The sequence below is a fragment of the Lissotriton vulgaris genome, unplaced genomic scaffold (assembly GCF_964263255.1).
Source record: "Lissotriton vulgaris unplaced genomic scaffold, aLisVul1.2 SCAFFOLD_989, whole genome shotgun sequence".
In the NCBI taxonomy this organism is placed as follows: Eukaryota; Metazoa; Chordata; class Amphibia; order Caudata; family Salamandridae; genus Lissotriton; species Lissotriton vulgaris.
The window spans coordinates 1-27,029 of NW_028249043.1; the positions used below are offsets into that span (position 1 = coordinate 1).

Genomic DNA, 27,029 nt, shown 5'->3' on the forward strand with positions numbered 1-27,029 from the left:
TGGAGTGGTCCAATGTGGAGTGGTACAATCCGTTGCTGACTGAAACTGATTGTCTTCAGATTTCATTGAATACATATATTGTGTGCGGCTTCCAGGTGCGGTGGCGTGGCATGATTTGCAGGCTTGGTAACACATGAGGACACCAATGACAAAAATACCTAATACTATTATCACAATAAAAGGAATGGGAAAATCCATCACTGAAGGCGTAAAATCACAAATTCAGAAAGGAAAAGAATTGTCTTTCCTGCCTCAGCACAATTGCAACCAAATGGCCCTGTGTGTTCCTTTGATTATGGTCATTTTGAGGGGAGAATAGGCTTCTCTTATCTCAGGAATCTAGTAGGGCCCAGCTTCCAGGCTGCAGGCCTTCCTTTATTACTAAATTGCCAACACAGGTTGTTCAGATCTTCCTCCACCACGCTTATGTTCTAAAAAAAAAAATAATAATTCTAAGCATAAAAATAATCGACTACTTGTGTTTAGGGATGAGTTGAAGGGTGGGCACTAAAATATGTTGTATAAGAATTCTGGAAAATAAATGGTAAAATTACGATAAATTGTGGAAAAAATTAGAGATGCTCTCACAACCCCAGCAAATGTAGTCACATCCTGTTACTCCAGTATTACTGAGCCATTGAAAAGTGCATGCAGAAACTGACTCAGTTGTGTGTGAGCCCTTAGAAAGGCACTTGAAAAACAAAGGCATGCTGCTGGATAAAATGCTTGAATTAATCAAAGGTATTGTTCTTGCGCCTTCGAGTCATTCGTTTCTACTCATTGTTCAACGCAGGCAGTTGGTAGCCAGCCATCTGCAAAACAGTCTTGGCCCAACCTAAAAAAGGAAAAGTCGAGCCAAGTCACTCAACCGTGTCCTCTCAGTACAGGAACATATGCAACTTCAGACATGTTTCTACCTTGTGGCCCTCATCAAAGAGCTTCAACTGGAGACTTATGTGCACAGTGGGACCTAAGTCTGGGCAAGCCTGCTTACAGCCTCAGTTACAAAAACAAACAAGCATTGAAAATGCAATAGGTCTCACCTTTGATTAAGTTAAAGCCATTTGCTTCGCCAATGGTATTATGTAGCAAAGCAAATGGCTTTAACTTAACGAAAGCGAGACCAATTGCATTCGTAATGCTTTTTTTTTTTTTGCGAGTTGTTCCAACTGTATGCATGGTACCTGCCAAACACAGAGAGTTGGTCGGCTGCCGTCATTCCTTCTCATGAGGACGAAAGTGGCTTGCTTTTGACTACAGAGCACCGACTGGAGTATGGTAGTAAGAAGGGGAACATAATCTGTCAAAATATGTGCTCTGTTGCGAAAGATTTTTACCTCAGAGATGTTTTTTTTTACAAGAATGCCATTACAGTGCAGCGCCAAGCACTGATGGGAGGCACACAGGTACAACCCCAACCACTCATTGTAATAACACACCTTCGTGTTAATTGCAAAGTGATGCAAAGTTTTATATTTAACAGTTTTCCGTCAATGCTTATCTTGGATATTTTGCAATAATGAAACTCCGAGCTTAGCAGTTCCATGGCCAGCATCTGTGTTACTCAAGATAAAACGTATAGAACACAGGTTTTGAAAACAGTTTATCTTTCCATATGTACTCTCGTGAAGAGCTGCAATCTCTCCAACTTTTATCTCTTCAATACAGAACTGATGCTGTAGCCTGATTGTACTAAGCTTCAATGTGCCATTGCATGTAAACGCAGTCATGCACAAAGGTGCGCTGGCTATATTTGTAGTGTGAATGTTTAACCTGCTGTATTGCACTGCAAGCATGGAGAATAAATGAGGGTTTATATCTAGGTAGGGGATAAACCTACAAAGAGAACTTAATTTCCTATCAAGCATCTGCACAGAAAGGAATATCACTGGATTTCCGATCATTCATCATACAGGAAGAGACATAACTGGTTTCCGTGTCCCGCCCACGGCACCCTGCACTCCTCCTCTTTCTCACGAACTACTTAATGGCAGCTGCAAAAAGGATGCTGAAAGGACGCGTGAAGCAGGCACAGCTGCGCCTATTTGCACCTGCACCGTGTCCAGCACCAGGGACCCTGGTTCGTCCCAAGCCCCGCTACTGTGCTGCACTCCTCTGTGCTTTCAGGCCTGACTGCTGCTCACCGCACTGCTGCCACACTGCACCACACAACTTTGAACAATAGTTCACATGTGTCTCTTGCAAGTTCTTATGATCAACCACTCCTAAGCCAACAGCATCCAGCAGCCCACTTACCAATAGCTTTACAGAGTATCAGCGAGAAGCAAGCTACATAAGTTACAAAGCAAAAGACAGTGTTAAACAATAATAAATAAGAGTTAAGAACTTGCGAAATAATCGAGGATGGCAAAAAAGAATGCATGATGAGGCAAAGTAAAGCAGTGGAGAATAAAGAAGCAGAAGCAAAGTGGAAACCAGAACAACCAGAGGATCAAGGGAGGGAAAAAGTTTGAAGAATGGAGAGGAAAGGGTAGGTAAGCAGATAAGGACAGGAGAGCGAGTGGGGGACAAAAACAGAGTTGCCACCAGGGGTATCAGTCGAAATCGAAAAGCGGGAAGTAGGTCGGTGAAAGATAGAGACGGTCAAAAAGTCACGCAGCTCGGGACCGGCGGGGACGGAGGAACGGACGGAGATAGCCAAAATTGGCGGCTCAAGGACAGGATAATTTGGGAAGACTATCCCTAAATGGCGGGGTGCACACGAGTCCAAGACAAGAGGTCAAAGAGGGCCATTTCAGAAAGAAAAAAAACCCTAAAAAACTGAAAGCAAACCAGGAGAGCTACAGTCATGGAGAAGAAGGAGCAAGTGAGTCAGGAGGGGGGACGACAGGCGACACCCGAGGCACAGCCGTGTCATCCGCATGCATAAGTTCTGAGTCATCGGGGTGATGGAGTGAGGCTGAAAACAAATTTTTTTTGTATACCCCTCATGAAATCTCTTTCCCATAACTGTAATATGTGGTTTTGAAATTAACCAACATAGAATAGAAAGCACATACACAAATACACGCGGGATACTAATTTGCTTGTGTTGCGTATCATAATATAGTAATTGAGTGACATCTTTATACTAACAGAATGCAAAAGTCATAATCTGATGAAAACCCGTGCATGTAAGCTTCTTATATGTATTATTGTGGCAGAAATGATGGAGAATGGTAAGAAAACAATGCTTAATTGTTGCTTAAACGCTAGGTAATAATTAACAGGGTTATCTTAGAATGGGGGGAAGTAAACAGAAGGGCTATACTTTGAAATCTAACGTTTAATTGTGTTTGTTTCTATAATAGTTCCCTTTATGGCCCATACGGCCTAATCCAAAATGGAAGGTTTGCGAGACTCCGAAACTGTGGTGATCTGCGCATGCGCGGCTATGCTCGAGAGATGTGCAAGCAGTCTGTGCCTGTACAGCGTGGGTCAAGGTCAGCGTGGCCTGGACTGTAGGGAAGTGCCAAGATTTGAACAACCGTGTTGTGAGCCTGAGAAAATTGCTCCAAGTGATAAGTTAAAGGACACAAGTGAAAAAAAATATAATAATGAACAATCGGAACCTTATTTTGATTATAACGATGACTTGGCGGAATATGGACAATGAAGAGATGAGGTGATACTCATCCACCCCTTAAATGGACCAATGAAATTGAGTGAGGACCCTAATAGTTTCACATTTTAGATAGATAGTCAGGGGAAAAGGGTATAAAAAAGGACGTTTGAAAGTGAAAAAGGAAGAAACTTGCTTTTGATTTTATTTCGCACCTCGACATGCTGTCAGCCTGAACTATTTTTCCATGGTGCAAAGACTTTGAAATTTTCTTGACTTTAACTTTTGAGGGGTGCGGAGTCCCGATGGGAGGTGAACACCAAGAAAGATAGAGAGGTGGGTTTTGGGAACTTTTCTGCGCTAATCCTGATGTCCATTTACTGACAACTTGGTAATATGGTTTTGACTTATTTTCTGAACTATTCCGCTAATAAATGTAAACTGTTTGAATTTTAAACACAATATATCCTGAGCAAATTCAAACAATGGTATTATAAAAATCATCCATCAAAAATAAAACATCATATTCCAAAATAAGTGTCAGTCTTCTTTAATGTTCACAACAGCATCCTTTTGATTTCTAGCCAACACATGTTTCGTCTAATTAGCAGTGTATGCATATAGACTTCATCAGGGCTAGAATGTACAACAAAGACAACCGTTACAGACTGATTTTGTCAATGCAGGACATATTCAAGATAATACAGAAGAAACAAGATTTATCACAACCCAGTGACATCCATACCACAGCAGAGGACAGGAGCACCTAAAGCAGCCAGTGCCTCATGCTTGTACAAGAAGCAAATCCAAGCAGAACAACCAAATGTGAATGAAAAAGTGCTTAAAAGTAAGCAAGAAAGTGACCAAAAAGTATTTGTATATAACAAGTGCAAAGAAAGACCAAATAAAACACCAATAGAACCAAGATCAAAAAGTGAATAAGAAACAGAAACAACTAACACGTGGAAGCATATCCAACCAAACAGAATCCACAAAGGACGTGACTCCTAAGAAGACCCTAAGTCAGAGGTCTTCAAACTTTTGAAGGTTGAGCCCCCCCAGCTGAATTTTTTTAAATGTCGAGCCCCCCCACCACCTGACAGAAATTTCTGGAATCTGGTACACTACATAATCGACCGCCACCCGCATATCCCTGGCCATATCCGGCAAATAATGTTCAAAACAATGAGTGTTTCCTCCTTCTCCATGAATTCCCTCACTACCACTCACCAACAATGCACCTCATCTCTCTATAGCATCTTTCTGGCAAACATATTTTTTTTTATAGTGCTACTCATAGTTTCATCATACTCAGGGGCATATGTACAAGCCCCTATTGACACTACACTGACACTTTTTAAGACGTTGTGGTGGTGATAGGGGCATTGCCGTATTTACATGACAGAGTTAAGCCACTTAACTTGGCTTAACGCTGCCTTGTAAATAAGGCCCTCTTTCATACTAAGCTTAGCATGAAAGGGTGGGCAGTGGGTGTTGCAGTGGGCGTTACCCTGCAACAGACACTGATTTTGATGTTGCGCCCTATTTACAAGGGCAGCGTAAAAGTGAGGCAGCGTTAAAATTATGAACAGGGAAAACCTGATCTTAAGCTGGCGAAACTAGGAGAAATGCATTATTTCTCCTAATTTTTGATTCATCCATGTGTGCTGCACAAGGCAGCACACATGGAAAAAGCAAAATGCCTTGTATTTGTACTCTTTAAAAAAAAATCCATTTTGTGATTTCTGTGTATTAAGCAGCACACATGGAAGTGAGACAAATGTCATTTAAAGATTGTTTATGTACAGGAATGTCCCCCTCCTGAACATAAACAATATTTTCCCTGCACCCAGACACCCTTGCACTATGGCGCAATGGTGTCTGCATTGGCGCTATACTGCTAAGTGTAGCGCCAGCGCAGGGGAAACGCAAGGCTGCACCATATTGTTGTAAATATGGTGCAGCCTTCCATTTCTGAAGTGGCAGAGAGAGGCTTTAACCCATGACTGCTAACGCCTCACTCTGCAACTTCCTTGAACATATGCCCCTCAGTTCTTTGATCTGCATGGTACACCTTCTTTGTAGCAGGCACATTAACCCTCTTTGCTGTGAGGGTGGCAGGAGTGCTCATGTGAGTGCGCAGTGAGGTATGCAACAGTGTGAGAGTAGGGTAAGTGGAGTGACTGCAGGGTGACTGAGGTGACCATATGAATTTGGGTGTGCATGTTAGTGCAGAGTAGGACTAATGAATGTATTGTTAGTGATGGGCTTGTTTAAGTGAGATTGCAGATTGAGCAGTGAGGGGGACAGGTGAGTGAAGTGTCACATGAGTGCAGGGTGTGTAGTGTGCTTGTGTGGCTACAGGTTGAGGTACAGGGAAAACCGCGGAAGTGCATTGTGAGAGCAGAGTGATCACTGAGTGCAGGGTGAATGGTGTCAGTGCATGGGGGTCAATTTGATGGAATTGCGATCAATGTGAGTGCAGGGTGAGCTTGAAAGTGAAGGGCGAGAATGAGGAGCAAGTGGTCTGAATACAGGGTGCATTCCCTGACACTTGCAGTAACTCAGCATGCTATTGACGGCAGCGCAGGGTTTCAGATATGTTAAACTATTGCTATTGCAGTTATGGCATTAACCAGGGATCGAGGGTGGAGGAAATAAATACTGGGCTGATCTTGCAACAAATTTCCAGTTTAATGATTAGGGTTGCCACCTCATTATTTTGATGTCCCAGTTGGTACAAAAATAAGCAGTCACCTAAAGCTCTATTTTCAGCACTTATCTGTGCTACTCTGAACAGCAAATATAAATAGAGAGCACTTTAAATTGTGTTTTAGGACTGCCTGAATGAAATGACTGATAGTAAAAGGGAATAAAGACAGAAAAGTCACATCATAAATGAATACATACTTCTTTATAACCAATATTTAGTGTCAAGAGAAGCAATTTGCAGGCTGTTTGAACACTTGACTGGGATTTGTCTTTTGGCAACTTAAAGCCCTTTTAGCCCTGTGATCATTGTGCTCCTGCCAGCGTAATTTAAAAAGCAACATTGTCGCCTTTCTGGGAAGAGCTGTCCCTCCCTGGACGGGGTTAAATTCCTAGAGCTGAAATGCTTCAGCTGCAGTGGGAGGAAGGAAGCCTTCCCTGCTAAAACTGAAAGCAAGTAACAGACATTCATTTCATCTGCAAGTGTGAGGCAAGGAGTCTCCTCTGCTCTGAAATAGTTGCTTTCAGTTTTAGAAAAGGGGGCTCCTTGCCTCCCACTGCAGCTAAAGCATTTCAGCTGTAGGAATTAACCAGGATAGCCCCCCCCCCACAAACCCAGTGTGTGGCAGCCTGGATGAAACAGCTTCCTGTGCACACAGCCACGAATATTTCACAGGTCTTTAAAATACCTTTTTCTTGTTAATGAGTCTTTAATGGTTTTCACCCCTTCTTCGGGCCCCTGCAGCTCCACTCTGCCGTTTGTTTCTTCAATCAGTAGAGGACAAAGGTGAGATTTACGGAGGAGTGCGCGCCCCCCCTGAGACGGTGGTGTGCCCCTCTGGGGGGGCGCGCCCCACAGATTCAAGAACTCTGCCCTAAGTGAATAGCGATCAATAAGGTAAAAATAAAAGCTCACCAGCACATATATTTACGATGCTGGCGACGCCACTAACTACCAGTTCCAAGTGGCGCGATAAGGAAGCTAAAGGAAAAAGTATTCAAAAAAATATAATTTACAAAGTAAATTCCATCACGACATAATAATGAAGCTGCTAATCCAAAATGCCTAGGTCATTACAATCAGCAAAAAGTTACACAAAGGCTGCAATACTCACTAAAGTTGGAGTTCAAAGTAGATTCCACGAAGAAGTAGCACCTAAAATTTAAAAGTTATTGAAACCCTCGTCAGGGCATATTCCGGTCACGCAACCTAAAACAAGACATCAATATTAGATCCCCAGTTATGAGTTTTATCATTATACCATATTTACATACAACCGAAATCGAAATTAAAAATATTACCACAACCCGATTTAACGTGACAGTCCAGTCAAAGACATGTCATGGTTTAGAAATCACATCAGCCATATTTATATCAAGATCAATCATTTAAACAAGTATATACAAAGGCGATCCAATTTGTTTCGAATTGGTGTCTATAATCGTAATATATAAAGACCATCATTTTAAAAGAAGAACCATACCGCAAAACACATCAGTAAATAAGGAGCGTCTCTAAACTAGAAAGTATTAGAATTAACAGCTTACAACCTACTCATCGAGTAACTTTCGAGTTTAAATGTGGGTGGCAGCACGACTATGGCGTCTTGCACCCGCGCCATCTTTCAGTGTCAATAAATACAAAGTGAGAAACACAAAGGAAGGACCAAGTAATCCTCAATTTTTGACCTTTCCAAAATGGCACCCATAGATTTACATTCGTGTCAATCAATATACGAAACTTTATTCGGCACCAGAACTGAACGCACTGGATATTCAAAACCCATTTATACACATCCAAAATTCAATCCAATACCGTTCATTCTCTCATAACACTAAAATCCAGCATAAAGAGCACGAAATAAGTATAGAGCTCCAATCGTCATACTTAATAATCAAAAATAATAATTCTATAGTACTCAAAAAAATAAATAAAGGCTGAAATAAAGAGAAGGAAAAAAAGTAAAGTGTGAATAGACCCATCATAAAATAAGAAAAGGTTGTTGCAACATAATTCAATACAAATTATTAAACATATAATTCATAACGAAGCAAGATAATCATTTAAAGCTTGAGTGAACAAAACTAATTCCATATACACATGATAATGCGAATAGTACATTAAGTGAGGTGATAGCTAGTTACATATAATTCCTAAATCAGAACAAAAGAAACGACAGCATAGGTAAACAGGAAGCACACATAGTATTATGCAAACACAGTACAGTCTATTACCATGAAGTATTTCATCCTAAAAAGTATTGCAATTCATTATCAAAATTCAAACCCTTTTCAACAGCACGCAAGTTCAAAATCCAGCGAGCCTCTTTCTGTCGGAGTCTAAGCTCTCTATTACCTCCTCTTGTGCCTATCAAGATATTCTCTATACCATGAAATGTAAAGGAGGGGTGAGTACCCTGTGACTTGCATTCAGCAGCATGAGCCGCAATAGGATATCTGATATCACGATTCTTCAGAGCCCTGAAGTGTTCTGATATTCGATCCCTCAGTCTTTTAATAGTACTCCCAATATAAATCAATTGGCATTTACAGATCACAGCATATACTACATACGTAGTATTACAATCAATGTGTATAGTGATGTTAAAATTCTGCGAACCGTTATAACTGAAGCAACATATGCCCTGTACCATCCAACTACACATACTGCAATTTCCACATTTGAATGATCCAATGCTTCTTCTCTGTAGCCAATTGTGGGCCTGCGAATGTTGTCTAGGGTAACTAGGGCTTAAGATGTTCTTGATTGACTTTCCTTTACGATATGTAACAGAAGGATAGCTTGAAATAAATGGACGTAGCCCATGATCTGATGTCAAAAGAAACCAGTATTTTTTTTAAGATCCTATATACTTTAGAGGACAGAGTATTATAGTTCATAATCAGGCGCACAGGGGACATGCTCTTATTCATGTTTTTATTCTTAGACTTCAGAGTTTGTTCTCTAGGGAGCTTAATGATTCTCTGTTTAGCTTGTGCAATTACTTTAGTGTCATATCCACATGACAGAAAACGTTGTTCCATATCGTCATTACACTCCAAAAAGTCTTGTTCCCTGGAGCAATTACGGCGTGCTCTATAGAGTTAAAGAAGAAGACTGACACTTATTTTGAAATATGATGTTTCATTTTTGATGGATGATTTGTATAATACGATTGTTTGAATTTGCCCGGGATATATCGTGTTTATCTTTATGCATTATATGGTGACGGTTAGATAGACGTCATCTTTATCCCTAGTAGCAGCCCTAATAAGTTTCATTAATTACTGTTGACAATTGAGTGCAAGCATATAACCTTCTAGCTACGTTCTTCTGCTTTGCTTGAATTTTAACTTTCTTTCTTCAGGTTAAATAAATGTCTAATGATTATCTAATTAAGGCTACATAAATAAGGTCATACTAGGAGATTAAGTCTCTAAATATAAATTAAATAAATGGAGAATTAAGCTGGTCTTGTTGTCCATTAGTTAGCTTTTACTAGCTGATCCATTGACCAAATGGTGGGGTGTTTTATGTTTCACAAGGATAAAACCATGGTAATATCGATAAACTGCAGATGTATATAGTGTATAAAATTTTAGAATGAAATAAGACACTCCGTTAACATCCAGCATCTCCTCCTCTAGTCTTCACTGAATCTTGGGAGCAAGGTTATTTGTGTGTATGAATGACTCGCAGTGTCATGGGCCCCATCGACAAGTGAAGTGTGATAGCTCCTAGGAAATAAAGTGATAGTTTGGAGGTTTGGTTTTGGAGCAGCGCTGGATCAGGGGCAACAGTGTCCTATCCGTACTCCACGGGTCAAAGGAAGGAATGGGCAGCAGTCCATGGCAGCAGATAAGGGCAGCAGTACAGAGAACAGGAGGCAGCAAAACTGAAACCGGAAGAGGTGTCTCACCGGCATGGACGGAAGAAGACAGGCTGAAAGAGTCAAGCAAAGTGAAGGCACAATTCCTACCTCCACCAAACTCCCAAATCATTCCAGTCGTCTAGCGGGAGGTGAGGCAGGCGTGTGGAAATTGAAGAAATTGATGTACATAAACAGCATTCATTTCCCTTCTTCTCCCACTCCTCTCCCTGTGAGCACCATGAATACCGTAAATTATTGACCGTATCACTCTGCCAGAAGAGCCCGTACCCATATGCATATGTACAGCCATTCTAGGCACCATGGCCTTTTACCCATTGGAATCCCCGGCTTCCCTCCTGCGCGTATCTTAAACCCCCTCTCTCATGCATAGACCATGAAACCCTCTCCCTCTGCGCGACCCTGCTGTGTAAGGCAACCCTTCTGCTAGGCCCGCACAAACCCCCCCCCCCCCTTCCCTCTTGAAGAGGCATCCTTCGCCTTAGCTGACATAGCCCTCCCCAGCTGCACCTGACTGCCCCCGCTCTCTCATGTACGGGTCATAAGATCTCTCTCTCTCTCTGTGACTCTGTCCCTGTGTCCACCCTGGCTCCCCCTCCCTTCTCCTCACATGGGCAAGTCATAAACCTTCTTCTTCTGCAAGACCCTGTCCTTGGGAGCCACGGCCGCGCCTGACCAACACCTCCTTTCCTTCCATGAATGCCCCTCTGTTGACAAGCCTTCCCTCCGCGCTCGATTGTCCACGCGGCATGAATACCACTCCTTTGATGACCCCTTCCCCCGAGTCCGGTTGACCACACATGTCCGAGGCCATCGCCTAAGCCAGGAGATACCGTTTACTGCCCTTATTGTATGAAGGCACTCCTCTTCAAAGGACCCACTATTGATCCTGGCCACCCCACCCCCTGGGCTATGATCAGGCGCACACATCCTAAACTGTTGACGGAACACTCAGCTGCGTGATTGCCCTCCCCTCTTATCAGCAGGTCAAGGGTCCCTATTGTGAACACATGTGGGGTAGGATTGACACGAGGATTATAGGGATGTCTTTTCTTTTGCGTCACACTGTCCTGATTGTACTGTCAAGTGCTTTGTAAGGTATAAAAGAAGGAGTCTCAGCTCACTTGTTAGAGCAACTCCCGAAAGACACAGTGTTTCGTGTCCGAAATGACTGGCTCTCCTCATGAGAAATAAACTCTGTTCTTGATTCCTGCTTCCAGCGCCCGTCTCTTTATTTGGTAATTATTCAGAATGGAAACTAAGAGGCGACTTGCGCCAGCAGCCTGGGCATCGATAGCAGAATGGGCTCATGTTTTACAATTGGCGTCCCAACGCGGGGTCCATCAGTGACATAAGGTTCGGTAAGAGAGATCCAGACGAAGAAGTGAACATCTAAAATGATCGGAGTATACCTGCCTTGAGAGGGCCCTCGCCCGGCTGCCGATCGAAAGAACTTCACCAATTCTGAACGGACCTCTCTCGAGTGACCTATTGTCCTGACTGGAATCCCACAGGAATGCTACATGGAGTAAGAGAACGATCGGGCGCTGGAGGAGGAACACGAAGAACTATCCGTATGGTCCGGTCCGGGTAAGATTAAGTAGGGTGTTTTTTACGCCTGATTGGTAGGGTGGTTCTATCCACCTGATTGATTGATTGATTGTATTGGAATCGGTATTTGTATACTGATATTGTTGGTATTGGTTCATTTAGCTTTGAATGCTACTTGACATATTGGTTCTCTTCTTGAGAACGAGACATTCTCTGTTTGCAAACAGCGGCGAATAGGAACGTCGTCCCTCTTTGCAGATAGAGAAGGGTAGGTAATGCAGACTTTTGTCCCCGTTGTAATCCGTCATGCCTACTTTTCTCCCCACTGATTGTTTGAAATCGATTAATAATCGATTGTTGCTCTTTGAGATCTTCCCTGTCTACAAACTGAGACGAGTAGAAATATTCTGTCTTCCTTTCTGGATAGCGAAGGGCAGGTAATGCAGACGTTTGTCCCCGTTGTAATCCGTCATGCCTGTTTTTCTCCCCACTGATTGGTTGGTTGCCTGGACATTGTTGTTCCAGGAATTGTTTCGTTTGAGGTATTTTCTGCCTACAAACAACGTGGAGTAGAAATATTCTATCTAGTCTTTGCAAGTAGTAAAGGGTAGGTTATGCCCCTTTGTGAATTCGTCAGTCCTACCCACTCCCCACTGATTGGTTATTTGGGGGGTAGCTCGCATGGTCCGCCCAGGAGACTACCCTTATGGAGGACATATGCTCCCCGCTCATGGGCCATTTAGTGGAAGTAGACCATCTGGTCCGTCCAGGAGGCTACCCTAGTAAGTGGAAGTACATCGCTTGGTCTGTCCAGGATGATACCCTAATGAAGGAATATATGTTCCCCTTTTGATCGATAATCTAGTTCCAACCCGGACCATTTATTGGAGGGAACTCGTCTGGTCCGTCCAGAAGTACCCCCTAGTGAAAAGGACACATAAAAATATGAAGTGATCACCGTTCCCTACTAACAGAAAACTTTAGCTCGAAACACGCTAAGGAAAAGAAGGTAAAATAAAAAGAAATCGGGCTAAGTCAGTAACCCCCTGATGAGCTTTTGACTTCACTAAAAATAAGAAACATTAGAAATAGTTCGTAATAAGAAATATAAAATGGCGAAAAATCGACAGCAAGGCAGCCACGAGGTAGTTAGACTCCACTGTCTACTGCTGCTCCAAACATGTCTGCCTCATTGTCCGCCACGCCCAAATAACGGTCACATGAAATAGAAACAATTCAATAGGTACCTACCCCCATTCCGGAAGCTCCCGAAGTGCAACAGGTCCGCGGTTACGCCCATCCGGAGGGCGAGGCCTCGAGGCATGCGGGGCTCGCCTGGCCGCGGTCAGTAGGAGATGCTGTTGGGCAGGCGGCCCAAAGAATGATAAGGACCTCTCCACCTTTCCCTCTTCTGCCGCCCTGCAGGCCACGGGGAGAGAGGGGGCTGTCTTGCCTCGGCCACCGACCACCCCTCTCTCTCACCCGATCCGGCTTTCGTCGAAGGCCGAAGCCAAAGCGAGGATGGCGGCATTTCTTTGTGCTATAATGGCCGCAACTACACCCAACGCCTGACAGTTGCAGGTAGTCCCACCACATGCCAACGCCTGGATAGTTGCAGGTAGTCCCGCCACATGTCAAGGGGGGGATGTCTTGCCTCAGCCACCGACCCCCCCCCCCATCTTCAATGGCTGGCACGGCCAACACCGAAGCGCTGGAGCCGAAGAACGGCGCGGGGTCGCTGGAAGGGGGAGGCGGCGCGAACGAGCCTCCCCCATCTCCCTCCAGGTGGAGGCTTCCAGCGACACCCCAATGCTCTTACTTAAAGAGGGTCAACATCAAAAAGCGGTCTTTTGCCCAGGAAGGGCACACGCCCCATGCCTTCTCTCCTCAACTTTGAAGATTCTATGAGAGCCGGGGGGCACCCCGATCCCTCCGCATGGGCGCCCCCGCCCCCCTCGCTGGGAACCGCGACATCGGTGCACTCCTGCCGGCGCCAGCCTCGGTTTGGAAATGGCTAAAATATAGCCACGGCACAGACTTGTTCAGTTCCGGTGGAACACCAGAGTGACCCGGTAGGAAAATTGTTGCCGCCCTCCCCACTCTTTGACTATTGTTAGACTGTTACCACATTGCACAAAACTTTTTGAACTACCAACGGAAGGTTCTGGTCCAACCATGAGTCATTGGAAACATTCTGACTATGTTGGAACCAGCCTGACCTCGCCCAAAATGGCGCCGATACACGAAACGAAAATTTCGAACTCTCTGTTCACCCGGATTGCTCGAATCTTGATGCTCTGAGATACGTGTGCATTTTTGGAAAATGAAAGTTGATAAGATGGATAGTGATTATGTGCTTAGAGAAGAAAAGCAATACAGATATTGATCATGTGTTTGGACAATGAACTGACTTAGGGTGGGTACTGATTATGATTTGGAAAATGAATTGGTGTAATTTAGGTAATGAATGAGCATTGGATAATGAATTTATGAATTAATCAAAACTGAATTCTTGACATGCATCATGCTTGCTCTGTAGGAAAGCTTAATACGATTTTATTGCACTGCTGCACTTTATGCAATGAACTGCCACCAACTTCGTTCTTCTTATGTACAGTTTTCGACCTGCTCCGTGGCCGGTCCACTGGGTTGTAGGCCTGTATTTATACATCAACACTTTTTATTAAAAGTATTTTGAAAAAGAAAGCATAGTTGTAGCGGTTGCATTAATGAGTTTTGAATGTTTTGCTACTGTGAGCGAAGAATAAGTATGATGAAAGATGAAGGTTAAAAAGGACCAGATATTTAGCAGCTACATTATGTGTCACAGGCAGCCGGAAAAGTGTTTTAGACGCCCTTAAAACGACACCACAGAAATGCCACCTGGCCGCCACCCTTGCGCCCAACAAAAGGGGTTGCGACCAAGTAACTCATGTAGATACGCAGATCGTCAATGGTTATCTATCTGACATTACTGGTCCCTCTGGGCTTAAACGCCGAGATGGTAACGAAATGCAGTACGTGGAGATAGGCCGAGTATGTGGTAGGTAAAAACATTTTCGGACTACTGCATGCTGATGTGCTTTGAATGCTGCCCCCCCCCCCACCCCTTCTTTCTCCTCCCTTCTGCAGGTCACGTCAGAACGTCGGCTGAAGTGTGGGAGAGCGATGGTCGAACCACCGACGAAAAGGGAAGGAGGGAATATGTGCATAGTCCTTATAACAATAAGTTTTTTAAAAGACGTAGACTTAAACCTGACTGTTCCTCCTTAGAACATAGCGACTGGGAGGATGGACTGACATAGAAACTGGACGGGTACTGTATGACGAAAATTGACTAGAAATAACACGTTAGATAATGTAACTAGACATTTGACTAGGTAGGGAAAGGACAAAGAAAAATATGTGGGTAAGGGTTACCACGGCACCACCCGTCTGGGAAGTTAGAAATGTTGCTGATGTTCAAAATGCACTGCCCCCTTTCTCACACTCTTATAGATATAGCCAAGCTGTCCGACTGTTCTCCCGATCAATACTCGCCGTTGCCTCAGCCTGGAGAACTTCCCACCAAAGGAAGGAACTGAAAAATGGTTTAAGATCCAACCATGGGTAAATAGCGCGACCAGGTTAAATTCTGATCGACTAACCGAGGTGTAAGTATTGGCAATTGAGAACGCTCGCAGAGATAACTAGCGAGAAAGAAAAGGAGGGAAGGGTAGAAAGAGCTAAGCACGTAGATAAATAGGATAGTAAAGATACGTAGGATATAATATGGATTTTGTTGGCCACCTGTTGTTTTCTGTTTTGTCGTGAATGTCTTATATATATGTAATACATGTGCTGTCTTCCTTGTACATGTGCTGTCTTCCTTGTCTGAGTTTGTGTGTATGTAATGTACGGATTTATGTCTTCCCTCTGTCTGTATTTGCGTGTTACCTGACCTCTGCTGTTCTGTGTTGTGAGCGCACTAAATGACCTATTTTCGTACACGTCTCTCTCTCTCTCTCTTTCTCTCTCTCTCTCTCTCACCACCCCCTTATCTCTCTCTCTCTCTCTCTACATGTCATACGTGTACCGAATGGCTCGTTTAGATTGCGGACGACTCTCACTCTCTATGAGAGTCTCCCTATTTTCTCTCCCTCTTTGTGGTAAAATTGTGCCCCACCGGCACCAGTCTGATTGGATACTTATTGAACGCAAAGGTGTTCAGCGAAATTGACCGAAACTAAAATGATTGTATCTCGCCATATTACTACCTCTCCTTTCTGCAAAATGAATGAACTTGAATTGGCTGAGAAGGAAAGGACAGGTAAGACGACTAAGGTCCCCCAAATCTGGCCATTTATAGGGGAACTGTATGTCAATGGCACCTTATTTCTGTTCTTCAGAGGCGAACGCCAACGTCTAGATTGACCCCCAAACGCCCAGATTGCCCCACCCCCTTCTTCACCCAAGCGCGAGCGCCCGAAGCATCCCCGCCCCGTTCTGATAGACCCCAGCTGTTGTCCCGGATATAAACATGATGACCATGAGTAACTGTCGTCCCTCGAGAAAACCTTGTTTTACCTGACTCTCGATGATGGCACCCCCGCCCTGTTTGAAAAGGTTAGCCAGCCTTGAAGGAAAATGCTAGAACTGTTAAGGCTAAGGTTAGAAAGACGGGTCTCCCTGGAAGTTCCGAAATGTTGAATTTGATGAAATGAACAGTTGATAAGAGTCTGACTTTTCTCTATATGTGGCATATATAGATATGAATAAACTTGGCATGAACTCAATAAGAATGCCGACATATGCACTGCTTGGTAATAGACCTCTGACTGTGACCGATGAGCGTATCTCCCAAATGCGTAGAATTGAGGGAGGAATTCACATACGTAGATATCTTCTTCTGCCATTTCTCTAAAACCTTGTTTTGTACCTATTCAAAGATTCACGATCACCAGGAGAAGGGTCAGACGTGACGTACAGCCTGGCTGCAGATCTTGAGACACGTGTGACCTCGACCAAAGGTGGAGCTGCAGAGCAACAAGATACGGGACGAGACCGCAATTTCAACGTGGAAAATGAAAAATGACGGGCCGCCTTGAAGCCCTTCGTCTGCTAACCCATGTGTGCCTGGAGTCTCTGTCCCCCTTCTTTGGGCCCGATTGATGGGCCTGCCTGCTTGTTATCCTTTGCTCCCTTGGTCCCTTTTGTGTGTCCCAGGAACTCTGACCCAACTCCGCCCTCCCTCCTATCGACTATTTGAACCACACTCACCCTCTTTTCCACGTGACTTTTTGCCAAAGGGAAGAACTGCATTCAAGTGGGAATAGGGTGTTGCCACGGAAATATAGGTGCCGAGCATAAGGCGCCGCCAAACGGATTGTTTAGGGAACAGGACTGTGGTCTAACAGCAGAGGACTGACCGCACCCTGCAACGCGTAAGGATAGAACCGAGCTGGACCTATAGCTCCACCGCCGGTGCTCAACAGCGCCAACGAAAGTACACGGACTAGAGCCTACCAGTGATGGCTCACTGATAAAAAGACACTGTGACGAATAAATCTTGTGTATTGAACTGAATTCCGCTCTCAACTACTTGGTCAAAAACTGTTCATTGGTCACATTTTTTAAGTCAGAAACATTTATGCTATGTAGTGCGCTTAATTGTTAGGAACTCCACGAAATGCAATTTCCTATGTGCTGCATTCTACCCATCACCTCAACTGTCTATGATTGTACGCCAAATGTTAGTATCAACGAATGCTAATTCTTCAACGATGCCTGTCTATCCGTAACCCCATCAATTGCAAAAATGAACGCTGTAATGTAAAAAGGGGCGACTGTGGAAATTGAAGAAATTGATGTACATAAACAGCATTCATTTCCCTTCTTCTCCCACTCCTCTCCCTGTGAGCACCATGAATACCGTAAATTATTGACCGTATCACTCTGCCAGAAGAGCCCGTACCCATATGCATATGTACAGCCATTGAAGGCACTCCTCTTCAAAGGACCCACTATTGATCCTGGCCACCCCACCCCCTGGGCTATGATCAGGCGCACACATCCTAAACTGTTGACGGAACACTCAGCTGCGTGATTGCCCTCCCCTCTTATCAGCAGGTCAAGGGTCCCTATTGTGAACACATGTGGGGTAGGATTGACACGAGGATTATAGGGATGTCTTTTCTTTTGCGTCACACTGTCCTGATTGTACTGTCAAGTGCTTTGTAAGGTATAAAAGAAGGAGTCTCAGCTCACTTGTTAGAGCAACTCCCGAAAGACACAGTGTTTCATGTCCGAAATGACTGGCTCTCCTCATGAGAAATAAACTCTGTTCTTGATTCCTGCTTCCAGCGCCCGTCTCTTTATTTGGTAATTATTCAGAATGGAAACTAAGAGGCGACTTGCGCCAGCAGCCTGGGCATCGATAGCAGAATGGGCTCATGTTTTACAGGCGGGCCAGAAGTGGTAAAAAGCAGCAGCTGTCGGATCTGGATCTGGATGCGGAGGGGAGTCCAGAGGGGAGAGCCACAGCCCGGCTCCTCTGCAGCTATCCGTGGGAACCAAAGAGGCATCAGTAGCACTGAGACAAGTTCTGCCGAAAGCTGGCCACCAGGCAGTGCAAAGAAAGTGCAAGGAAGGAGGAAGAACAGGCAGCAGAGATGAGTGGGGGAGCTGAGCCCGATGCCCGGCTGGGTAGGTGTCGGCCATGGGGGGAAGCCAGAGCCAGACTCCCCTTTAGCTGAAATGGTTGGCTCCACCGGGCATCGGCCATGCTTGCTCAGACTCCACAGGAGAAACCTCACATGCATTTCTTTCAAGAGTTTTGGGCTTCCCAAGCGGCAGATTGGAGCATCAAAGACCGTAGATTGATCCCGGAGGAAGGTGGAAATCCGGGGATTAAGCCAGAAAGTTGATTCCTGACCGTGAGGAACCGGCCAGAGCTCCTCACCGGTCGGCCATCTTGGGGATCTATCTTGGGGATGCTTGTTTTTTCAACAATGGGAATTACAGAAAATTAAAGAGAAGAAGTTTTTCACTAAAAAGTTGTTCAGAAAAATACAATTTACTCTTCATCACCAAATTTGTTTGTAGAACCCCAAGAGATACAGTGGAGCAGATCTGCCACAAAGTACAATAACACAAGCGTTTACAATGCAATCGGAGCTAATGGTGTTGTAAATGACAATGTCTTTTGTTTATGGAGTGGATGCATGAAGTGTGGAGTTTAATTATATGGATTGGATTGAACTTGCTAGTTGTGGAATTGTGTGGGGTCAAATACTGTGTGTGTGTGTTTGTGTAGTGGAGTTATGTGGATAGTAATTATGTGGCATTAAATTTGCTGGAATTATGTAGAATTGGATTTTGTGTTATGGGGCCCGATTCACAGAATTAACTTAAGACAATATCCTAAACTTACTACTTTTGGTTTTCACAGAATGCACTTACTACTTTTGGTATTCACAGAACGCACTTACTAGTTTTGGTATTCACAGAATGGATTTACGACTACTAACTTTACGTTTGCACTCGGGCTGTAGATTCCGGCCCGGAGGCGGAGATTCCGGCCCGGAGGTGGGACTTCCGGCCCGGAGGTGGGGATTCCGGCCAGAGGCGGAGATTTAGCCATGGCTGAAATCTCCACCTCCGGGCTAGAAGTCCCACCTCCAGGCCGGAATCTCCGCCTCCGGGCCGGAATCTCCGGCCCAAGTGCGGACGTAAAGTTAGTAGTCGGAAATCCATTCTGTGAATACCAAAAGTAGTAAGTGAGTTATGTGAATACCAAAATTAGTAAGTGCATTCTGTGAAAACCAAAAGTAGTAAGTTTTGGATTCTTGTCTTAAGTTGGTTCTGTGAATCGGGCCCATGGAGTGTAAATATGTGTATTGGTATGTTGTCTTGTGGCGTGGTATGTAGTGGAATTTAATTATGTGGTGAGCTGTTGAATTGTGTGACGATGTTGTTGAATTTTGAGGTGTGGAGTGGATGCATTTATTGTGTAAGTGTGTTGATTTGAATTATGTGGTTTGCTGTTGAATTATGTGGTGCAGAATGGAAATGTGTGGAGCTGAATTGTAAGCCGTGGAACTGTGGGGTATTTTGAGTGAAATTATGCTGATGGGAATAATGTGGCATGGTGTGGAGTGTGTTTGTATGAATGGTTGCTTGTGGCATAGTGGTTTTATGTGTGATGTATTTATCTGTTTACCACAGACGTGGTCGCTCCTCCACGCTGCTCCCCGACCTGCCTCACCTCACAGCCTGGTATCGTTGCACTCCTCCGCTGCTCTGATAGATCGCTCTAATTAACTCACATTGTAGGATCGTTTTTAATCAACTCACATTGCAGGATCGTTTTAATGAACTCACATTGCAGGACTACATTGCAGATTTAAACTGCTGCAAATTCACCTTGCATTTCATTGTGTCATCGCTAGACTACCCTGTCTGCTAAAGCATTTTGTGCTGCATTGCTTGTATTTCTTTGCCATATAGCGCTGAACCCCCCCCCCCGCCTGCTAATTAGCTGCTTGAATCATTGTGTCGTCGCTGTGTTGCCTTGACTGCCATTTCATTTCATTTACGTGTCTGGGACATCGTAGCGCTGCGTAACCGGAGCGAGCTGCAAGTTCAATTTCCCTTATCTTTGGTGCTGCGCTGTTTCGAGGCGTGACTGACTAGACTGGGGCCACTACCTTTTTGCATTACATTGGCTGCTTGGTCCGTTTCTCGCTGGCGGCCATTTTGTTGTTATTGTTGTTGTGTCGCCCTGCCCGGGTCCCCACCCCGATCCCGCCTTCCCAGCTGACCCTCCCTCGCCCCTCCCCTTCCACTATCCACATATGACAGATACAAATGCGCGCAGCGTTCACACGCAGCGATCGCGCCCCATGCGCGCCGAAGGTGCGCCAAAGGTAAGCCCGTCTACGCCCGTCCGCGCCTGGACCGCGCCCAGCGCCAGACCCTCTGGCCCCCGCAAACCCCACTCCACCCTCATAACGTATGACGCCGCTACCCTCCTAGCCCTTAACCCCGGCCGCACACCACAATGCTTCAAAGCTGCCCCAGGACGTACCCACGGTCCCTTTGCCTGCCACTCCTGCAAATTTACCAGCATCAAGACCCATACCACACCCACTAACCCCAAACACAGCTCCGACTCCAACCACCTGAAGTGCATCCTGCTGAACACCCGCTCGGTCCACAGACACGCCACCGAACTCTGGGATCTCCTCGACACTACATCACCGGACGTCGCCTTCCTTACTGAAACATGGATGAACGCATCATCAACACCCGACATCGCCATTGCCATCCCGGACGCTTACAAGATCTTTCGAAAAGACCGCACCATCCAAACAGGAGGAGGCATCGCCATCGTCCATAAGAACACCATCAAAATCACGACCAGCTCCGACGATAACCTCACAACCGCTGAACACCTCCATTTCCAGATCCACACCGACCCCAGGACCACTCTCAGAGGCACCCTCATCTACAGGCCTCCAGGAACCCGTAAACAATTCTGCGAAGACATCACTGACTTCATCAGCCCGCATGCCCTCGCCTCCGAGAACTACATCCTACTAGGAGACATCAACTTCCACCTGGAAAAGAAAAATGACAGCAACACCACCACCCTCCTCGTCAACCTGGCCAATCTCGGCCTCAAACAACTTGTTGACACCCCCACCCATGTAGCCGGACATACGCTCGACCCAATCTTCACCTCCAGCAAACACATCTCCTTCGATCGCACCACAGCCCTCCATTGGACGGACCACACTTGTGTTCTCTTCAGCTACAAAACCACCTCAACCCACAACCCCCCACAACCTATTCCCCGAAGAAAATGGAACAAAATCACCACCGACCAACTCCTCACATCGCTCAACCAAAACCCACCCGCCCCTTCATCGGACCCAAACCAAGCTGCCATCAAATTCAAACAATGGATCACTCACAGCGCTGACGAATTAGCGCCCTTGAAAAACCATCAAACCAGACAAGACAGCAAAAAAGCCCCCTGGTTCAACGATGACCTTAAGAAATCCAAGAAGCTATGCCGCACCCTCGAGAAAACATGGAGAAAAAACCCAACCACCGACAACATGACCACCTTCAAGGCAGCCACCCGCAAACACCACCAGCTGATTCGATCCACCAAGAAATCAGCATTCAAGAATCGACTCGACAACAACGCCCACAACAGCAAGGAACTATTCAACATCGTCAAAGAATTCACCAACCCCACCGCAGCCTCAAACGACATCACTCCCTCCCAAGACCTCTGCAATTCGTTATCCTCCTTCTTCTACAACAAAATTGTCGACATACATAACAGCTTCGAAAATGGCTCCAACAAACATTCCTCTCCACCCCGCTCAGAACCTAAACCACCCTCTAACAACCTCAGCGCCTGGAACCCAATCACCACTGAAGATACCATCCGCCTAATGAATTCCATCCACTCTGGCTCGCCAACCGACCCATGTCCCCACCACATCTTCAACAAAGCAGACTCCATCATCGCACCCCATCTTCGTGATGTCATCAACTGCTCCTTCAACTCTGCTACCTTCCCAGAAAGCTGGAAACATGCCGAAGTCAGCGCCCTCCTGAATAAACCCACACCAGACCCCTCTGAACTTAAAAACTACCGCCCCATCTCCCTCCTCCCATTCCCAGCCAAAGTCATCGAGAAAGCAGTCAATAGCCAACTCGCCGCCTTCCTCGAATCCAACAACTCCCTCGATCCTTCACAGTCTGGCTTTCGAGCCAAACACAACACCGAAACCACCCTCATCGCAGCAACAGACGACATCCGAACACTACTGGACAACGGAGAAACAGTGGCCCTCATTCTTCTCGACCTCTCCGCCGCCTTCGACACAGTCTGTCACAGCACCCTCATACAACGCCTCAGCAACATCGGCATTATAGGGAAAGCCTTAGATTAGATCATCTCGTTCCTTGCCGAGAGAACCCAGAGAGTCCGACTTCCCCCATTCAAATCAAAGGCCACCGAAGTCATTTGCGGAGTACCACAAGGATCATCACTCAGTCCCACCCTCTTCAACGTTTACATGAGTCCACTCGCTTCCATCGCGCATCATCACAACCTTAACATCATCTCCTACGCCGACGACACCCAGCTGATCCTTTCCCTCACCAAAGACCCCTACACCGCCAAAACTAACCTTCACGAAGGCATGAAAGAAGTAGCCGTATGGATGAAAAACAGCCGCCTAAAGCTCAACTCCGACAAAGCGGAAGTGCTCATCCTAGGATCATCCCCCTCCACCTGGGACGACTCATGGTGGCCTTCGGATCTGGGTTCTGCGCCCACACCCACAGACCACGCACGTAACCTAGGCTTCATCCTAGATTCCTCCCTCTCGATGACCAGACAAGTCAACGCCGTCTCATCCTCCTGTTTCAACGTACTTCGTATACTCAAAAAAATCTTCCACTGGATCCCCACCGAGACTAGAAAGACCGTCACCCACGCATTGGTTACGAGTCGACTTGACTACGGAAACACCCTCTACGCCGGAATCACAACCAAATTACAGAAAAAGCTCCAACGCATCGGCGAGACTCATTTTGGACATCCCTCGCCAAGATCACATTTCCAGCCACTTGAAAGACCTCCACTGGCTTCCGGTCAACAAGAGAATAACATTCCGTCTCCTCACCCACGCGCACAAGGCCCTCTACGATCTAGGGCCCGAATGCCTCAACACTCGACTATCCTTCTACACTCCCCCCCCGCCAACTTAGATCCTCCAATCAAGGTCTTGCCGCAGTTCCGCGAATCCAAAGATCCACCATGGGAGGCAGATCCTTCTCCTACTTGGGAGCCAAAACCTGGAACTCACTCCCCACTCACCTCCGCCTCACACAGAACCACATCTCCTTCAGAAAAGAACTTAAAACCTGGCTATTCGATAAATAATGAACCCCCTCCCCAAGCGCCTTGAGACCCTCTGGGTGAGTAGTGCGCTATACAAATCCTTGAACTTGAACTTGAATCTGGTATTTAGTAGAGTGTAATTGGGTGGCAATGATTAATGCACACATATGTGCAAGGGCTATATTGAATGTACTTTATTATCCTTTATAAATAACGGCAAAAACAGCTGCAGGAGGAGTGTCAACATTATATGTGTTTGCTGGGCCTGTATTAGCCTTAGTAAGTAGTTGGATGCAAAGTTACCAAACAGAAACCGCCACAAAATTTCTAAAAAATAAATAAACACAGATCCTGGCGATGCTGCCAGAAAGAGTACTTAAATGAAGGGTCTCAGGAGATATTACAATTTAGATGCAGCACTTTAAACCAGCACTTTAAACCATCCCTTGCCCATGACTTGGAAAATAAATAACTTCGTGAACATAATTTAGGTGGCGAATGCAGATTTAATGAATAAAGCTTCAGCAGCATTTCAGATGTTTAAAAATGTAAACTCTTAACATGTTTCTTGAAATAGGATTAGAACCCAGACATACAAAGTGCACAGTAATTTAAATACAAAGTCTTGATCTGCTAGTGTGCTGCGTTTAAGACACTGCCCTGGTGACATTACATGTGAAGTCTAATGGCTCACTGTAGGAGGGTGGAGTAGCAGATGCAGCCATAAATCTCGGAAGGGAGCTCATTTATGGAAAATCGCCACATAGCAAAGCAAAGAGGCCCAGCTCGGCAGGCGCTCATGTGAGAAAATAAAAAACTGTTGTGTGTGAAAAGTGTGGCAGAGCAGAAAGAATACAGATGAGCAGGACAGCATGCCAGGTCCGTCATGTGAGGAAAGTGCACGGAGCAGAGAGGCACACCGGTGGGAGAGCCATAAAAGCACAGATGTGGGGGGAAGAGCCAGGGCCTGACTGGGAACCACAACCGGCCTTGGCAAAGTGCTCGGCGGATTTTCGGCCGATTTTGGTACAGGGCCGATTTTGCAGCTTTGCTACTAAAACGGCCCTGTAACAAAAACGGCCACCAGGGGCCCAAAACTGGCCCCCACCCATACGGCGCACCGGGGGATTGCTCGGTGCCCGCTATGGCCAGTCCGGCCCTGGGAAGAGCAACAGAAGGGAGACCTCTGAAACAGACCTGCCGCAGCGCATTGGGGTTGAATAGGCCTTCCTGCTGTGCTTCCCTTCGGCAAAGGAAAAGGGCAGGAATCTATCAGATAAGGCGCATTCCTGTCCTTTACCCCTGCGCCGACGCACAATGGGCTGCCGAGCGCCAACGCAGGCACCTTCGCACAATGATGCAAGGGTGCCTGCATTGCGGAGATGATTATTTTTGTACAGGAAGGGAAATCTCTCTGTACAGAAATAATTACAAGAGGCTTTTCCTCTTTCTACGTGTGCTGCAGGGAAAAACAAGGAGAAATAAAGATATTTCTCCCCGTTGTGCCTCCCTTACGCCTCCCCAGGCACTGCCTCAGATTTACGATTTCTCGTAAATCTGGGGCAGTGTCAAAAGGCCATGGATGTTGCAGGAAATGCCCCCAGCAACACCCAATGCACACCCCTTTAACGCAGAATACTGGGTTAAAGGGACTGATATTAATCAGGCAGCATTAAGCCAGAAAAAGTGGCTTAGTGCTGCCTAATAAATATCACGCAATTTCTGCGCCCCGGAATGTCACAAAAAGTGACGTTCCGATGGCGCAATGGGCCTCATAAGTGAGGCCCAAAACATGTGCAACAAAAAGCACCCGTAAATGGCACCTGAAAATAAAGTGACCATTGCATTTCAAAATCAGAATGTTTTTATTTATGTATCTGAAAGAACGCACTGCTTTGTTATTTTGCACAAGCACAGTGGCACACAATAATGGGTGCAGATGGCAAATAAAAAGCGTGCTGCGTGGTGAAACTCGTATTCCTCAAACGCTTTTGAGGAATACGAGCCGCTGCAGTGCTCGGGTCAAGGTGCCCTCTGTTAGCCTCAGTCGTGGGCACACACAAGTGCACCATTAAAGACCCCGGCAGTGGGGTAGCAGGGGGGAGCAGTGAGAATCTGGAGCATGCAGCTGAAGTGCTCCCTGGAGTCAAAGTGCAGCAGCAGGAACCTGAAAAGTGTGAGGAAGAGCGGCTACTTGCTCAGGCAAGAGGTTTTCCGTGCAGCTGGGGCCTGGAGCGACGCCTGAGGAGCCAGCCCAAATACTAGGAGATTGAAAAGAAGTGGCACAGCTGGCCGCCCATGCACAGCATTTCTCTCGACTCCACTAGTAACAAGATGAAAACAACTGTTAAACCATGATGGAGTAGCGTTTATTGCAGTTTTATATAGCGCGAACTCCACACAAAGATATTGGCTCACTGTGCATGAGCACCGGTTAAATTACACAAGATAACTCATGTTTTGAGGCACGGGGAGAAGTGATGTGCCCAGAATCACAGGATTTTGAGCACGCCAAGATTCAATCAGGGCTCTCTAATTCCAAATTCTGCAGTTCTGGTTGTAACGCCACAGTCAACCCTGCAGCTGGACAGACATGGAGATTAAGACGCACAGCACCATTAAACGGAGCCTGGCTAGTGGTCGTGCACAACAACTTGTATTTTGCTGCTTCTGTTATTGCATACAGATATATAATACTGATAAAGCAAGTACCATTACACCTACAGCAAGCCAGGGCTTTTGGCTTTGCCAATGGTTGTTGTTTGTGTAAGATAAATCAGCAACAACTACGGCTTCCTTGTATATAACATTGAAAATGCTTCCGTTCTGAAATGATGAGACTGAACAAACTATAACGAGTCTCCTTGAAGTGACCTCAAAAGCAGTGACGAGTGGCACTGCTGCAGAGGTAAGATTTTTTTTTCACCCCAAGCGCAAAAATGGAGCGCCCGATAGAGACCCCATTTGGCAACTGCTTTATAGAACTGCAAGTGCAGAGCACCAGCAGGACCCGGCCCACTAAAAGCCCTGGCTCTCACCTCTAGGAGAATGGAACCCAGCAGGGACCACAGCTCCTGGCACACTCGTGATCACGCAGCACACACAACTCCGGCAGGAACAGCATGCCCTAGCCGTCTGTGCCCCTGCATCTGTGGGGGACTAGGAAAACTAACGGCGACACTGAGTCAGTTTTGGTGCAGGTCAGTTCACACAGAGGCCCAGAGCTCTGCGCACGCAACTACAAGCAAGACTGGAGGCCACGCCCCCTTCCGAGGCCACGCCCCCTCCCACAAACCTTTACTTAAGATGCCGATTGAAGGCGCCAGGTAACTGATTGTTTGTTGTGCTCCTGAGGCGGAAGCCGGGAGCGAGGTTGTGCGCTATCTTTAAACTTTGTGTCACTTTAATA

General features: G+C 45.9%; 1 long non-coding RNA gene across 1 annotated transcript in view; it reads right to left on the bottom strand.

Annotated features, from left to right (window-relative positions):
* Positions 1–15: 15 nt before the first annotated feature.
* Positions 16–27,029, bottom strand: part of LOC147663729 (uncharacterized) — a 223,045-nt gene continuing 196,031 nt past the window's right edge. The window contains exons 3-4 of the long non-coding RNA XR_015305239.1: positions 7,387–7,481; positions 16–431 (exon numbers count right to left, since the gene is read on the bottom strand). This is a non-coding gene — a long non-coding RNA (uncharacterized LOC147663729). The remainder of the gene's footprint in view (positions 432–7,386; positions 7,482–27,029) is intronic.